A 15,615-nucleotide genomic window follows, 5' to 3' on the forward strand; every position below is an offset into this window, starting at 1 on the left:
TGTCCCCTCACCTCTTTCATTATATTTCTCCATTCTGCCTGCTATCCTTTATTTCCGCTGCCCCAGCTCAGGTGCTTCAGTATCGATGGCAGATGCCGGGGCTAGCAAAGAATTTTTCCTTCCTTTATATTATTATTTTAATAAAAGCACATACTACTTAATTCTTCCTTTACGGGCGCGGTTCAAGTGTCCACCGATAAATGTGACACAGGCGCCATTTCTCATGGTTTGACCTCTACCTACATTCAAGGCGAAATATGGCGGAAATTAAAGCGCCGACCAATCATCAAAAAAACGAAGTTTCTGCCCCAGCTTACGAGGGCCTAGTTCAACGTCATTTTTCAACGAAACGTCATTTTTTAAGCGACTGGTCGGCAATTTACGCCATGAACATACCTGACCAGACAGCTTTTGGTCGAACCCAAGATTTCAAAGTGAAACTTGCGGCCACACTGACCTCTGTCTACATTCAAGGTCAAACTTGTGGCCCCGCTGACGGCTAGAAAAGCTGTCGTAGTGAAGCTTTTCGCTTCAAAAAATTAGCTGCGGGTCAACGACTGCTTAACTTGGTTAGAGAGCAAAAGCTGTGGTGTATCGGAAATCTAGACGCGGCTTGGCGTCTGTAACGTTGAGTGTGTTCCGCGCACTAGATAGGCAGTACGCACACCCTGCCACCCTCCCAGGTAGCAGTTCAATTAATGGTTGATCGCAAGAGGTTGGTGTCCTAATGAACGCTGCGACTGTTGCTGCAGTGCCATGTGTATGCCACAACGTTGTCAGTGCTCATGCATGCAGCCCACATCTCTCTCAGCACCGCCAAGTACCTCAACACGCGGTTGAGGCGTCCACTGACCAAGGCAGCCAGTTATGCGCCGTTCCTTTCCAAAAAATCATCGGAGTCTAGAACATTCCCTCTCTACTACCGATCGGCCGTAGAAAAATTTGGGAATGCGCCGATTCCCCGGCCGCCGGCTCAAACATCGGCTGTAGAGAAGCCTTGGAAGTCTCGCTGCGGAGCATCCCCTACCCGCGTCCCAGGCATGCATGTCACTACCGGGAATTTGGCAGCTTTTTCTCGGTGGACCAATGAATCTATATACCTCTACCATCCAAGGAAATTTTAGGCTTAAGCATCAGCAGTAGAGAAGCCTGGGAAGTCTCGCTGCGGAGCATCCCGTACCCGCGTCCCAGGCCTACGTGTCACTACCGAGGATTTGGCGGCTTTTTCTCGGTGGACCAATGAAGTTTACAGCGAATCTGTAACCTCTACCGTCCAAGGAAATTTTCGTGTTGTCGGCGTCAGCAAAAAGCGCCAGGCTAAAATTGGATGCTAATCCGAGTTATAAAAGTGCCCTACAGCATAGAAATCGTATATCATACTGATCATAAAGCATTCGTAATGCAAAGAAAAATTTAATAAAAATTTTAAAATTATAATTAGAAAAAAGAAATATATAATTCTTTAAAAATATATAAAATAAATATATAAAAAATGGAACATTAAAAATAAGAAATACTTAAAGTGTAAATCTCTTTTGACATCACGTACAGAGCATACAAATAAGTACTCGTTTTCATTAAGAAAAAACACAAAACAAGCATCTAAACTACATGATCGATGATAAGCCGCGTGTAAACAATGGGAACACCCTTTCACCAATGCAACTCAACCACCATTTATATTTCATGGATTGATTTAACCTTAGCAAAGAACATCTATGCAGTTAGAAGTGAAAGATAGGCAGTGCCGCGCCCATACCAGAAGAAAAATTCATTTTTTTCGGAGTGATCAAACAATAAGGCCTAGCTGGTGTTGGTACATAGTGAAAATACCACGATACTTTCAGGGCACAAAGGTACACTTGCGAGGTAGAGACGAACAACAACACAATAAATGAGGAGTGCTTCTATTACGTGTTGTGTGTAACATCACATCCAAGCACTTTAGCTTCTCACTGTGGTCTTTTCGTCGGTTATAGCACTTTACACCATCGGATGTTATGACAGCACTGTTTCAGTGCACAAGCATCGAGCTGTGCATTGTGATGACGCTGTGCATTGTGATGACATCAGGCGTTGCAAAGGCAGATAACCAGTGTTCTTCGAGTTCCTCGGTCTAACTTCCTCTAGCTGCCTTCAATGTCAGGACCTTTCTCTTTCCTGGAGTAGCATGCCAGGCCGATAACCAGGCAGACCTCTCATGTTCCGTTAAAGTCCTTCTCCTCCTTTCTCTTCTACCTCGCAGAAGTTGACCATGGTGAACATTTTATTACTTCGCCTCTTCTCCATCAAGATTTGCAATTACACTTGCACCGATATTTAAATATTTAGTTCCATCAGATTTCTCTCTAGGTCACAGGCAGAAGCTGCAGTTTTCAACAGCTGCTTGTACAGCATGTACCCATTGCCGAATCAGCCACCATCTTCTTGACGACAGCCTTGGGAATTATAAGATGGCCTGCAGCTAGCTCTCTGGAGTAGAAATTTCATCTTGCCTGTTATATTATTTTTTGCAGTATATTCTGCATTTTATCGCGAAGACTTTTAAAAATTTTCCCGCCACAACCGCTGCATTGTGATAAAACTGTGCACAGAGCTCGATATTGTGGTAAATTTTGTGTCGCAGCAAGTTTGAAAACTCACTTACTGGCTGTCATTGCGAGGCAATGTGAAAAAATGATGACCGGTGGCGTCGTTTCTGTTGCCTTGTGTACAGCCGGGCACAAAGCTGGATGACGTGTGACACTCGCTGGAAGTCAAAAAGTGCACAAAATTTACCACAAAGTTCTCACAACACTGCGAGCGCCATCCACGCAAAACCTGGCTTGAAAATCTGAGTCGCATGCATGGCAGCGAACGAAACTGCCGCGCAAAAGACGATGTAGAATGCAGAATGGGTGGTGTCAGCCCTGGTCGCACCCTGAGAGACAGGGTCAGCAGCCAACATAACAGATTCGCTTTCCTTCAGCTCTCGAACGATGAAGTGACTAAGAATTAAGTGCTAGGATTGAACGGGCGAGCTAATTTTAGCTAAACTGCGTAAGACAGTGCGTTCTGAAATCACAGCCGCCCCCCACCTTCTGATGTCGCGACGCCCGTCTAAAACAGTTTCAACCGACCACTGCATAAATCATTCCTCAGCACTTGATACTTCGCACATCGTTTGGAACGGAGCTCCGAGAAACTCTATAATCGTGTCAACAAGAATGTACGAAACTGCAAGTGTGTGTGCGTGTTTGTATGTGTGTGTGTGAGTGTTTGTGTGGCTCGTAAGTTGAGAGGTCGCATCGAGTGTTGCGAGTGTGTGTGCGCGTGCGTGCGTGCGCGTGCGCCTGTGTGTGTCTGTGTCTGCGTGTGCGTGTGCGTGTGTGTGTGTGTGTGTGTGTGTGTGTGTGTGTGTGTGTGTGTGTGTGTGTGTGCGTGCGTGCGTGCGTGCGTGTGTGTGCGTGTGTGTGTGTGTGTGTGTGTGTGTGTGTGTGTGTGTGTGTGTGTGTGTGTGTGTGTGTGTGTGTGTGTGTGTGTGTGCGCGCGCGCGTGCGTGCGTGCGTGCGTGCGTGCGTGCGCGCGCGCGCGCACTTCACCTCGGTGTATTGTAGTTATAGAGAGCGCTCAAGAGACGCAACAACGACAGAACGAAGCGAGGAAGAGACGACGCGCTCAACAGACGCCGGAAGAACACGCCGCACGACTCGAGGAGCGTCGTAACGAAGATGCAGCCAGAAAAGGTGCGCCACGTCCTGGAGTGACTCTTCAACTGCGGAAGAGACGGGTTTGAGTTCTCGAGAGCGTTAGAATGAGTCGCTGCGTGGACGACGTGGCGAGGAAACGAAGGTTTCGCAATTCAACTAGTGTTGACCAGGACTAACACACCGCCAATTATTTCTTTTTCCCCAGCCAAGAAGGCAGAATTTATTGCCAAAGCAAGAAAAGCACGCATCACAACGATGACAAGCCCATCTACGTGAACGATCACCTAACCACACAGAACGAACGTCTGCTTGGCAAAGCACTCGCTCTGAACAAGAAAAAAAACTGGGAGTTTGTGTGGGTACACACCCGCCGTGGTGGCTCAGTGGTTAGGGCGCTCGACTACTGATCCGGAGTTCCCGGGCTTAAACCCGACCGCGGAGGCTGCGTTTTTATGGAGAAAAAACGCTAAGGCGCCCGTGTGCTGTGCGATGTGAGTCAGTGCACGTTAAAGATCCCCAGGTGGTCGAAATTATTCCGGAGCCCTCTTCTTCTTCTTCTTCTTCTTCTTCTTCTTCTTCTCCTCCTTAAGTAATATGGCACGTACCCACGTGGGGGGGGATTGGCCAAGGTATAGAGTAGAATGCCAATGAAGCATTTGCGCGGTGAAGGAAACGTCAGAAGACTGAATCAAGATAAAAAAAATTGGAAAAATAAAATGAATTCAAGAGGTATGAGTCATCCGGAATAGAATCAATCTAGCCTTTTTTGGACATGCGAAAGAATTTTGTATATAGCTAACAAGATAATCGATTAGTTGCACTTATGTAATCGTGAAGGTAGCCGCATACACTGCTTAACGGGAATCCCTTGGCACTCGCACCGAACGATAGAAGAACTGTAAGAGACAGAGGCAGTCCTAGTCTCGAAAGAGGAACCTCCAGATATTGCTTTCTCTGAACCGCGAACCGCCGGCAAGAGAGGAGAAAATGATCGATTGATTCAATTTGCCCACATGATACACAAAGGTTTGTCGCAGCGAACCCGCACCTGCATAAGTACAAGTTTAAGTGAGGGATTCTACATCGCAGGAGCGTCATGGACACTTCACAAAACCTTGACTTGCACCACCGGATATTCCATGGGTACTTTAGGTGTTGAAAGTCCACGGTATTGAGCAACGGATCACTCAAAGTGGCTGAAATATGTTGGAACCGCTGGAAACGTGAAGCTGCTAACAGAATGAGGTGAGGGACGGGATATATTACAGGTGCGCTGAGAGCTGACCTTGCCAATAAATCAGCCACCTCGTTAAAATAGACGCCTGAATGCCCAGGTACCCAGACCAAACGGATCTCACGCACTGTGCTCGGAACAAAAAACCTAAGTGAACGAGTCAAGAAAGATTTTTCCTAATTTTAGAGAGAGACAATAACTGAAAGGCAGTCTGTAAGAATAAGAACCCGTGCGACATGTCTGGGAATTTTGAGAAGAGCCAAACCAATGGCCAAAAACTCTGCGAAGAATATAGGAGTATAATCAGGGATACGAACGGAGTACCTCCAAGCTAGTTCCTGCGAATATATGCCAATCGCCGCCTTCTCACAGCTGCCAGAGGCATCAGTGGAGATAACAGTATGATGTGGAAAATTCTGTAGGTGTTCAGAAAGAAGACCATTTAGGGTATGTGCGGGCATATGCTTCGCATGGGACGGGAAAATAAAGTCGTAATAGAAGACGGGACCAGCCTGCGTGTCAGCAACTCGTTGCAAGGAGATCAGATCAAGCTGAAGCGGAGCTAACAGATTCTGAGTGAACCTAACTTGCGAAAGCTGATAACGTGGCCAGTGATTAGTCAAAAAAGGTGTGGTTGGGATACAAAAATTGGAATACTAACACCTGGGGCCGGGTCAAAAGACTTGAGGAAAGTACGCACTGTTAGAAGTTGGAAGCGGGAATAGAGGTTGGGGATACGGGCTTCCAGATAAAGGACAGCGTTGGAAGCTGATTTTGGGAGCCCGAGGCATAGCCGTAGGGCACGCCTTTCCAATAAGGCTAATGGCTGCAGCTTGTAGTTCGCGCTACCAGAGAACAAGTTGCCACCAAATTCCAGAATCGGTCTCATATAAGCCTTATAGAGCAACAGTAGCGTGTCACGACGCATGCCAAACTTTTTATTGCCAACTCGGGTCAAACGGCCCAGTGCACGTTCCCCTTTAATAACATTATTCTTAATATGGTGTCGCAAGTCCAAATTTTGGTCATAAGTAACACCTAGGTATTTAACCGACTCCACCTGCGGAATTGGAGTGGAGCGGTAGGCGCGGTGGAGTGGTAGGAGTGGAGCCCTCCACTACGGCACCTCTTCTCCCTTTCTTCTTTCACTCCCTCCTTTATCCCTTCCCTTACGGCGCGGTTCAGGTGTCCAACGATATATATGAGACAGATACTGCGCCATTTCCTTTCCCCCAAAAACCTATTATTATTATTATTATTATTATTATTATTATTATTATTATTATTATTATTATTATTATTATTATTATTATTATTATTATTATTATTATTATTATTATTATTATTATTATTATTATTATTATTATTATTATTATTATTATTATTTGGGTACACAGTGTCCACATCAAGGCAAGGAAAATCAAGGAAAGCGACGTCTAGCGTATCTCTGGACTTGATGATATGTCTGCCATCACGTAAACCGTGCACCACACATCGATAATCATCATGCACTACTCACTAGGTCACCTTAAAAGCTTTCTCGTCAATTCAGCTGATAACCATAAGTCTATTATCCATTTGAATTCTTCCAGTATATCAAGACATTACGACGACTTGGTAAACATTTTAACGCTAGCTGATTACGCCTTTTCACTCATTTGTCTTTCTGAGACATGGCTATCTGCCGATGGTGATAGGCTATTTGCTTTTCCCGGCTATCAAAATGAATACTATCATAGGTCAACTTGTTGGCCCGGTGGATCTGCAATCTTTATTTCAAAACATATATCCTACAAACGCCGTCACAACATCACGTTTCAGACAGAGAAGTGCGAATTAGTGTAAGGCTATAGAATTTGACAAATACATTTTTGCTCCGCACAGAGACACTATGGTATTATCTATCGCTCACATTCCGCATCACACGAGCACTTTTGCCATCGACTAGAAGTGAACCTCTAAAATTTTAATCGTGAAAACAAGAACATCGTCATCTTAGCTGACGTTAATATCGACACAACAGACAATTCTGATAAATTTTGTTCGTTATACATAAACTGCTCGTCGGCCATGGATTGGAGCCATTATTAGCGTCACGTGCGCGCATTGCTCATCAAGGCTCTAGCACCCTCATTGATCATGTATTACAAAATGTTATTACTCCTCAGATCGTAGGAGTCATCAACTTCGATAACACGGACCGTCGCCCAATTTTCCTGTTAACCGAATGACCCAATAACGCGACCCCCAAGAAACGCTACAAGCAATCATTTGATAGAAAGCGATTTATTGAGATAGTAATTCAGACTATAACTAGGAGAGTATACTACAAGGAACATCCGCCACTGCTGCGGTTCAGTAAATATCCCGCGAAGCTCAAAGAAATAATTACCTCTTGCGCATCATTAAGTTCCCCGAAATTCACTTTCCCGGAACCCGTGGATCACCAAAAGCCTTCTAAGCTGTATAAATAAAAAATAACCTCAGAAAGGAATGAACACAGCCACTTAACGTTCACCTAAAAAAGTAGTTTCAACGATACTCTGATATTGTCTCCGGCGAACTTAACCGCTCTAAACAAGTGTACTACCAAAATGAAATACTTAGAAATGGAAATAATACTCGTAAGAATGGGGTAACAAATAAGGAATTCTTGAATATAGCTTAAAACAAAACAAGCATAGCAGAAGTTTCTGATGACGAGAGTACTTTACTAATCAAACCGACATTGCTAATGCATTTAATTCCTTATCGCGCTGAGGTTCCTCGCCTCCAAGCAGATTCCGTGGCCCTCGTCGATGCTCTCATTCTTTTCACTTACGCCTTGCTGCTCCAGACGAAGTCATTCTGGTAACTTCTAGTCTAAAAAATACCGCTCCAGGGAACGATGAAATCCCTTCCTTTATAATAAAGCTGGTTGGTCCTGAGCTGTGTAATTTTTTTAGTGGCATTATTAATGCAAAAGCATTACCAGGCGAAAAAGTGTCCGCCAAATGTGGAAGCAAAAGGTAATAGATGTCGAGATCTCAGAGCTTCTGTGCCCTTTCCTCTCGTTAATAACGTTTTCTTTCCTCAAAACACATGCTTTCGCGGAGATGAGGTGTCCACCAAGCTGTCGAGATCTGAGAGCTTTTTCCCCTTTCCTTTCTTCATTAACATTTTCTTTCCTCAAAACATGCTTTCGCAGGGTTGAGGTGTCCACCGAGATGTCGAGATGTGAGAGCTGTACTTCGCCCTTTCATTTCATCGATAGCGTTTTCTTTCCTCAAAACATGTTTTCGCGGGGTTGAGGTGTCCACAGAGATGTCAAGATCTGAGAGCTACTGCGCCGTACGACGCGAGGGAGTCGTGGCAGCCGTCGCCTTTTCCGCACCACGAGCTCTTTAACGTCCTCGCGTTAAAACTCAAGACCTGTGGATAAATTTCCTGTTTACAGCTAGGCTGGGCTTATTTTTCTGACGCCGCAGTACATGAGAGGACTGAAGAACCAATGATTTGAAGACATACTTACGGTTGCGCTTCAACGCTGAGCCCCTGGCTTGCGGCGCCGTTTGGGCGCTGCATTGCTGTGGCACTCTCAGCACCATCCCCGCCGCACGACCGAGTTGGCTTGCTTCCAACACCGGTGCCTGGAAGCTCCGGCCTTTTACTCCGCTGTTCGTTCGCAGTACGCGATGCAGCACTACACGCCTGGTCACCGTTGTCGAAGACAGTGGGGGCACTTCCGCGCAGCAAAGTGCGTACTGCCGTCGCATACCATTTGCAGAGGCCGTTACCCTTCAAGTACGGCTGCGCCTCAAAGCATACCTTCTGCCCCACTCAGAAGGCGTCCATCAGCGTTTCTCCGCACGAGAGCAGAGATATAGGCACGCTTCGTCTGTTGAATAAGGAGCGCTCTTCGTCTCTCCCCGAACTTGATTACACCGTGGCCAGGTCGGACGAATGAGACCATTCCCACCCGATCGGCGATTACCTGCTTGTCGTCGGGGTCACGCGGCTCTGTCGCTTCTGCCGGTGTCTTTTTGGCGTCTACATTGCGCACGACCTTGGCTTTGTATCTGCAGTTAGACCGCACAGGGCCCCACGCTGAATCTATTTCGACGACATCGCCTATATTCGGCCTCCGGAACCGGCGGGCCGCTGTGTGGTGCCGCTGAAAGGAAAATGGACACTGTAACGGTCGGGGTGGTGAGTCACGATGAAACCGCGGTTCCTCTCATTGACGGCTGTTATTCGACCCTCAGTCACAACTTTGGCCGAGGAACTGTTCTGCTGCGCATGTGTCAAGAGATGTGCACGAGGCGCACTGGAGGTGCAGGCATAGACTCCTCCATCCGGTTCCACGCATATCTCTCCTGGAAACTTGTAAGTGGCCAAGCGAATCGTGGCCACTGGCGAGTCGAACCGTCCGAATGTCCTGGCCGGCAGCCGCGCGAGCTGTCTCTGGACACGGATGATGGTACGCCGCTGTTCTCCTTCTGCACTATCGTCTTCACATGCTCCAAGATGGATCGGAGAACGGCGTCGTCGTCATTAAACTCCGGCGCATTCATTCGGCAGCGGACGCTGCAACACAAGATAGAAGCCGAAGTCAGTACAAGAGAACCTAAAGAACAATCTACTACTCATCCTGCACTCATTTGAACCATGGAAACCTTTCAGAGCTCTCCGCATACGCTCTACCCGAGTGTATAACCTACTGCTGACAAATCTGTCGAGTGCTCCAAGGCGTGACAATGCAGGATCTGATAGGCCGAATTGATGAGTCTGCCGAAGAATCGCTACATTATGGTTGTATAGAGTACGGAGCCGTCTCCCTGCCGTGCACATGTTCGTTCTGCTAGAGATCGGTTTAGGCGACCCCTTTGCATCGCGCGAGGGAGATGTCGAAACGCCGCTTTCTGGGCTGTCGAAAACAGGTTCCGGCGTGAAAGCGCCAGCCAGGTATAGGCCTCCTGCATGTTTGCAAACAAACGAGGTGGCGCTGCAGTAGCTAGCGGGCTCGTGGTAGGCAAAAGGTCGGGGAGAGGCGTCGCGGAGAGGTGTTGAGCGCGAGTTTTCAAGGGTTGTAGGCGCGTTTCCGGTTTCTGCGAATCACAGCTATGGTTGATGCTTGCAACTTAGTAATTTCTCGAAGTACACGAGCTCGCGTTGGCCACGTGTGGGGTATTCAGAGAAATAGTTTGCCACTGTATATTGTATATATGGTTAGTAGTAAACATGTATAAAGCGTTTCTGCCGTTGATTTATACGCTGTAGGCATTGAATAAAATAAGTTTTGACACTCTGCATTAGCCGGAATGATTTTACTTCGGGCCAGTAGTGAGGGGAAGTGCGTGCGCTCACCGTCTGTTGACACATGTGTCGCGCTGTGCGAAAAGTGGGGACAGCGTCGTGTCCCCGATCTCCTCTGTCTCGCTTAATCGCTGTTTTTAGCCGCATTACCACGCACCAGCCAGGCCGACTTGTCCCCCTGTTAAACTGTGCGATTTGGTGAAAAATTTTGATTTCTGGAATTACTTTCTTTCCTAGCCCTGGAGTCTTGTTTCGTGACGAAAAATTATAGCAAAATATTCAGTACAAACTTATAAACTACTCTTTTTTGATGTGTGGTCGTCGAAAATTGTGAGGTAATTTCTTTGATTTCTTTGAGGCTTTCTTTGAGTTCAGTGTCACATTTATTTGACCAAAGCGAAAGCAAAGAGGCCATAAATGAAGGAATAAACTTTAAGGTTTGTTTTCTGACCTTTAACATTTTCTGCGATTGGCATCACTCACCTTCGTAATTCCGTAACGCATGAAAATAAATGATCCCATTTGTCGCAAACTTTTCCTGAGACGTTGAGGAGCGTATTAAATCTCCCGATTTTTTTTCCTACACGTGCAGTACTATGTTAGTTATTCTTTCTAAGAAACGTTTTCATGTAACTCTGCATGCATAAGTACTGATCATCTAGAAAAAGAACTAATCGCGTCATCATACAGAACAGGGCTTTGTGTACATGCTGGCATAAAAAAAATGCGCACTATCTACTCAATTATTTAAGACCTTGGGGTGACCTGACGAGGGTGTTAATTACAATTAGCCAGAACTGCACCAGTTATAGCTAAAAATAAAAGGCATTACTGAAATTGGCGTAGCAATTTCATATTTGCACCAAGGTTTGTTACATATCGCATGCATGAATAACGAAAACACTTTCCATTGCCGCGTCCCCTCTCAATCTCGCCATGTGTCTGTCAGTAGCGCGTCTGCGGCTGCTTCTTTCCAAACAAGCTTCGCGATCATGTACTAATTCATGAAACATGACACATGCATGATGCAATGAAAAAGCATTTGGCGTTTAGCACACTTAAGGTACGCTATTCTAAGCGCGCCAACGCGACCGCGCAAGATTGACACAACTTATCAGACTTCTTTCTACTCGAATCAAATAATTACGTCGTTATATCAAGAAACGGTTTAAAGTACATATTAAATGCCATAAAACGCGCCATTAAAATATGATGTGCTTTTAACAAAAGTACGCTTTCCTTGGGGGCGAGTGAACCTGCCGGCGCCCCGTGCACACCGGCTCAAGGTGATAAATACGTGTGCAGCTACATATGTGCTTTTTTTTCCCTGCGCAATCATGAGCCTACTATCTTGTTGTTCAGGTGAATGAACGTAGTAACTTGCATGCTATTAAGTACATACAATGGCAGTGCCGATCGACTCCCAGACTTCGCGCTATACTACCGTGTCCCAATGCATGTTAGCCAGTTTCCTAATGCGGTGTTTATGTGCGAGAAACCTATCGAGGCTAATTTAAATTTCCTTTTATGCTACTACGCGGATCCAACAGTGACGAAGCTGGTCAATACATGCTGCTTCTGCAGTGCACAGGCTTGATGCAGCCGCCGGCAGATGCGGTAAGCACGGGCAGGCGAACCTCTTTTGCCTGCCATGCGAAAGCCGCTGCTGACATCAGCGCCACCGCATCTTCGTGACGTCGCGGGGTGAAGGAGGTCTATACCCAGAACAGTCCAGCGAGCACTATGGCGACGCTGTTGTTGTTGGTGACTGACATATACCCACACGAGAGGGACAGGCCACGAAAGGAATTCAGTCTGGTATTACCGGGCAGGCTTTAGGCAGAGAAAAGAAAACAGTTAAAAAAGGAGCAGCGATTCCAGTACAAATAAATACAAAAAACATAACATGAGCTTAGATTGACAGAAAAAACGACGAGTAAAGAAAATAAGCATAACACACACACAAGTTCAGCGTGATCGGCGCCCCTGTAGCAGGTAATCATTCCAGGGGAAGAAAAATGAACTCGTGACCCGCCGCGGTGGCTCAGTGGATAGTGCGCTCGGCTACTGATCCGGAGTTCCCGGGTTCGAACCCGAACGTGGCGGCTGCGTTTCGATGGAGGCGAAACGCTAAGGCGCCCGTGTGCTGTGCAATGTCAGTGCACGTTAACGATCCCCAGCTGGTCGAAATTATTCCGAAGCCCTCCACTACGGCACCTCTTTCTTCCTTTCTAATCTCAGTCCCTCCTTTATCCCTTCCCCTACGACACGGTTCAGGTGTCGGCCGATATGTGAGACAGATCCTGCGCAATTTCCTTTCCCCAAAAACTAATTTTCAGAGAAAGCATTTTTGAAAAAAGTATCCTCAAGGAAACTTTTCGGAAGGAGGCAAATCGGCGGCAAGAAAGGAGGAAACGGTCCAAAGTTTCAGGTTCATTGCAGAAAGAACACCCAGATCTATGAAGGTAGAATTTTTAGGAAGGAATGTCTTATCGGAAGCTGGTCAGATCATCTCACACCAGTGATGAGAAAGGCACTGACTCGAAATTTCACCTGCACTTTAAACACCGAATTTCTTGGAAGGGGAAGGGCTCCCAGCCATAATGGAAAGCTAGTTCAGTACAGGCCTGCTCAAGAAAGAAGACGCGAGCAAGTCCGTCATCTCATTCATGTGAATTTTCCCGGTTTGGAGATGTCAGGGCTGTACAATGTGAAAGGGGATCAGACTTAACAATGACGCTACACTGCTCAGCAGATAACTCTCTGATGACCATGCAGAACATGGCCAGAAATTCTGCGACAGAAACTGCGCTGTAATCGGAAAGCCGAAGAGCGGAAGCCCAGTCAGGATAGGATGAATAAATGTTTCGGCCGGCCTTTTCTTTGCACTTTACATTGCGATGGGTACTGCCCTGTGGTCCTGTAAGATGCTATACAATCTAAACATGAATAAGCGAGTAAAACGGATCTGTCCTCTAGTGCATACCCTTATAAAGGGGGGGGGGGGGAGTAGCCGAGCCCACAAGCACGCAACGCTTGCTCCAGCTCGGGCTTCACAACACGTTTACCGAAATCGCCGAGGCGCAGCGCACTTCACAACTAGAAAGATTAGCGGGCACGAGAGCAGGACGCCAGATCATAGAAAGTGTCAGCATGCGTTACCATGCACAAGGCCAGAAAGTCGCTGTTCCGGACGCGATCAGACAAACCCTAAGAGTCGACCCGATTCCACGAAACGTCCACCCAGAACACAACCGGGGAAGAAGAGTGGCCAGGGCCATAGCTTTCCTACACAGCCACGGAGACGAAACGGGGACAAGGTACGTTGACGCCGCGGAATGCGCAGAACGCTCGCGATTCGCGGTTGCGGTCGTCGATTCCAGTGGCGAAACGCGCATAACGGCAAGTGTAGCGTGCGAGCGTGCGAGCGCGCAGAAGAAGCGGAGGAAGCGGCGGTGGCCCTCGCCCTCACGGATCCGACGTGCACCACAGTTCTCTGCGACTCGCGACAAACGGTCAAATACTTCGCCAAAGGATGGGTCTCACAGACAGCGGCCCGAACCCTGAGCAATCGAAAATTCCAGTTGGAGGAAGCTTTTCAAACCTGAATCTAGTGGTTCCCGGCGCACATGGGAGCAGTATCGAACACATATCGCAACCGAAACGAGACGGCACACGCCAAGGCGCGCGAGCTCGCGAACCACGCCGGCGACCGTCGTCCATGGGGCAGCACCAAAGACTGTTTGACCACATACAACGAAATTACCAAGGCCCTCTGCCTAGCCCGCCGAACATTCCCTCCGCCCAATGACAAGCTGGACAGGGCGGACGCGGTGGCCCTCAGACAACTGCAGACGCTCACGTACCCAACTCGGCACAATTCCAGACTCTACCCCGGAACATACCCGGCGAATGTATGCAAGGTCTGCCACACTGCTATAGTAACTTTACCCCACATGCTCTGGGACTGTAGCAAAAACCCTGACGGTGCTAACTCCGGAACCCTCCCGCCGCGGTGGGCCGCTGCTTTGCGCAGCCCCAGTCTCGGTGACCAACTCTGGGCCGTCCAGCAGGCCCGCGAGGCGACGGCGAGGCAACACCTCGACGTCCGCATGTGGAAGACCTAAGGCCCCGTCGACGAAAACCCTGCAGGACTTTTGAATAAAGTTTTTACCAGACAAAGAGAACAACTTACTCCCTTTCTACTCCTTTCTGTTTAGAGTGTAGCCAAGGTAGGCACAGTAAGTGACTTTGCATGGTTGGGGGATATGTTGTCAAAAAACATTGGCTGTTGTTTAGCTCTGGTTAACCCTAGTTGAAGTGCGAAAGCTTCGTTTCGTCGGCACGTCGTCTACGCAGCGTCTCATTCTGACCCTTTCAAGAACTCAGACCGGCCTCTTCCGCAGTTGAAGAGTCAGTCCGGGACGTGGCATGACTTTTATTAGGCGCATCATCGTTACGACGCTTCTCGAGCCGAGCCGTGCGGCGCGTTCTTCTGGTATCTCTTAAGAGCGTTCTCTTCCTCGCTTCGTTCTGTCGTTGCTGCGTCTCATTCGTGCTCTCCAGGACTAAAATACTCTGTGGCGAAGCGCATATATATATATATATATATATATATATATATATATATATATATATATATATATATATATATATATATATATATATATATATATATATATATATATATATATATATATATATATATACCCCGCGAGGCGACACCTCCTCTCCCTCTACCCCAGCGGAGCACATCTGGTGGAGCGGGCGGCGACGGGAGCGGCGTCGACGGCGGCGCCATCTGCTGGAGCGCAGCTGCGGTGTTGCTAGGTAACGGCGGCTCAAGGTCGTTCGTCGGACACCGCATGCGGCATGCAGTTTATATGTGCGGCTGCCTACATACGGCATACGGCACGACGAGCCGAAATGGCTCGCTGGCTGGCGTAGTACAGCTTTCGCTTTAAAACAAGTTAAAATCAGATGAGAAGATGCTGGGCGGAACACACAGCGACGCAGGTTAATAATTGTTTTTTTTTGGGGGGGGGAGGAAATGGCGCAGTATCTGTCTCATATATCGTTGGACACCTGAACCGCGCCGTAAGGGAAGGGATAAGGAAGGGAGTGAAAGAAGAAAGGAAGAAGGAGATGCCGTAGTGGAGGGCTCCGAAATAATTTCGACCACCTGGGGATCTTTAACGTGCACTGACATTGCACAGCACACGGGCGCCTTAGCATTTTTCCTCCATAAAAATGGGAACTCCGGATCAGTAGTCGAGCACCCTAACCACTGAGCCACCGCGGCGGGGCGCGACGCAGGTTCTCGTACACCTTTTGTGGCTGACACGACGCAGCGAACACAAGGCGACCTCCCATTTACGCACGATATGCAAGTAATGG

The 15,615-nt window shown here is 47.6% G+C and overlaps 1 long non-coding RNA gene across 2 annotated transcripts in view; it reads right to left on the reverse strand.

The window, feature by feature from the left end:
* Window positions 1-15,615, reverse strand: part of LOC144097784 (uncharacterized) — a 37,264-nt gene that overhangs the window by 12,974 nt on the left and 8,675 nt on the right. Inside the window, exons 2-3 of one of the 2 annotated variants that reach the window (XR_013307098.1) lie at window positions 8,435-9,489; window positions 2,647-2,749 (exon numbers count right to left, since the gene is read on the reverse strand). This is a non-coding gene — a long non-coding RNA (uncharacterized LOC144097784). Of the gene's footprint in view, window positions 1-2,646; window positions 2,750-8,434; window positions 9,490-15,615 lie in introns of those variants that run through there. The other variant, XR_013307097.1, reaches the window with a different exon arrangement.

Source organism: Amblyomma americanum, chromosome 1 (assembly GCF_052857255.1).
Source record: "Amblyomma americanum isolate KBUSLIRL-KWMA chromosome 1, ASM5285725v1, whole genome shotgun sequence".
NCBI classification, from domain to species: domain Eukaryota; kingdom Metazoa; phylum Arthropoda; class Arachnida; order Ixodida; family Ixodidae; genus Amblyomma; species Amblyomma americanum.